Source organism: Octopus bimaculoides, chromosome 10 (assembly GCF_046866305.1).
Source record: "Octopus bimaculoides isolate indiv1 chromosome 10, ASM4686630v1, whole genome shotgun sequence".
Classification (NCBI taxonomy): Eukaryota; Metazoa; Mollusca; class Cephalopoda; order Octopoda; family Octopodidae; genus Octopus; species Octopus bimaculoides.
Window position 1 is genome coordinate 61,278,163 of NC_142937.1, and position 2,500 is coordinate 61,280,662.

The following is a 2,500-nucleotide window of genomic DNA, read 5'->3' on the forward strand; positions in this document are numbered from 1 at the left end:
TCTTGTTTATAAAATTTCTGTTACATGCTGAATAATTTTGAAATTAAAGAAAATTTCTTTTATGAGACATTCTCTTACATGGTATTGTTATCAAAATGACATTATTTTTCCAACTATGTCTTCATCATCATAATAATATCATCTTTAAGACATAATTCTTTAAAAATTTTCAACAGTTTTGGTTATGTTTTCTTGAAAGTGAGATGAAAAACGAACTTAATGTTTTATATTTACAACAATTTGCTAAAGTTGGATGCTATATTTCAGGAACTATACTAAGCTTTCAGATTGTATATAAAACATTAATAACTGAAAGCAGGCCTTCTTCTATTGTAATTTCCTTCACTTCATAAAGCTATTAAATGGTACTTTATTTTATGGATTCTCAAAAGTATAAAAGATGAAGTTAACCTGAGCAGGATATGAATGCAAAATATCAAAGCCATAGATAAATACATAGTAATCTTTTTTTTTTAAATGAAAATAAAAATACTACAATACTCCAAATCAAGGTCTTCTTGAGAATATCTATTCTTCAATATCAGATATTTGGGAAGGTGATGAGCTGATAGAATCATTAGTGTGCCATGCAAAATGCTTAGCAGCATTTCATCCGTCTCTACATTGAGTTCAAATTTCACCGAGGTTAACTTTGCCTTTCATCCTTTCAAGATTGATAAAATAAGTACCAGTTTATTACTGGGGAGGATGTAATTGATTTAGCCTCTCCTCTGAAATTGCTGATCTTTGGCCAAAATTTAAAATCAGTATTAGATATTTGTGAAAGTAATGAGGTATCAGAATTGTCACCATTCTAGGCAAACTGCTTAATGGCATTTCATCCACCTTTATGTTCTGAATTCAAGTTCTGCCAAGGTCAACTTTGTCTCTTGTCCTTTAGGGGTTGATGGAATAAGTACCAGTTGATGGAAGAAGTAAAGGCAGTCCACACCCAGCAGCACCTTTCATCCTATTGTAGGCTATTGTTGTAGGCAATATGTGTTTTTTGTGGGGTCAGGGGGTAGCAAAAGAAGGGCAACCTGGGCGGCACACACTCTAGATACGCTAGTGGTGCGAACACTTTTCCCAGTCCTACAATGTGTCACCTTTTCTATATCCAGCAATATGTTCCCTTTTTCTCAGCTGTACAATGTGGTTCTCCTCCTTCCAGGTAAGGCTACACTAGGCACATGCATCACAAACTTATGTACATGACATGGCATGGTGACCTCATATCAAGATAAACTGTGCATGACCTTGCAGGTGGAGACCAGATAGAATTTCCTTCAGGTTGAGTAACCCATCCCGCTCAAAAGGTTCATGAATAAGACTTGTTTAAGAATGATGAGCTAAACACCCAGCAGCCATAGCAGCAGCAGCAACAACAACAACAACAACAATATCAACAATAAATGCCTTGATGCAATGCTAGGCAATGGCTTTCCTGGCTTCTGACTTTTAATGATTGGAAGTGTCATCATGTACATGTTCTGTCTACGTGTAAAAGATTGGCTACAGCAAATATCCTGCTCAATACCACAGATCAGTGCTGTATTTTACAATCCTGTAAATAATAACAGTATTTTTATATAAGCTTAAAGCTTATGGTGATCACCATGCAATGATTAACGAAAATAGTCTAATAGTGGAACATTTAAGCACTCAACAGAAAAAAGAAGGCTTTCCTATCCGCGTGGGGCTCGAACCCACATCCCTTTGTTAACGTGAATAAGTGTGTTACCTTTAAACTAGCAAATTAACCTCCCGCTTTCTGTCAAATTTAAGAACTATATTAGTTTGTATTTGTTTTATGTAAACAAACGGTCTATATATGCTTTCAGTGCTAATGGTTTTGCTATATGGTGCCGTATTTTACAATCCAGTAAATAATAATAATAATGGTATTTTTATATAAGCTTAAATCTTATGGCGATCACCGTGCAATGACTAAGGAAAATAATCTAATAACAGGGCATATAAGCCCTCGACAGAAAAAAGAAGCACTAAGTGTGTTACCTTTACACACTTCAAGGTAACACACTTAGTTGCATTAACAAAGAGAGATGGGTTCGAGCCCCACACGGATAGGAAAGCCTTCTTTTTTCTGTCAAGGGCTTATATGCTCTGTTATTAGACTATTTTCCTTAGTCATTGCATGGTGATCACCATAAGCTTTCAGCTTATATAAAAATACCATATATATCTGTGAGATTCTCAGCTTTTTTAGCTGCTATTTTTCTGAACTTCGGTATATGGTGAAGCAAATATTTTGCTGATCCCTTAATTATATGTATAAATATATGAACTTTTGAATAAGTTCTCCACCAATAATGGTGCTTTCATACCGATGGGCTTGGTAAAAATTATTAATTATTAATTGATTTATTAATTAATAAATTGATAATCCTTTACCCTTTTAATTTATATATATATATATATATATATATATATATAGTAATACCAAATTAAAAATAAATGAATTTTATAATTAGAATTGGAT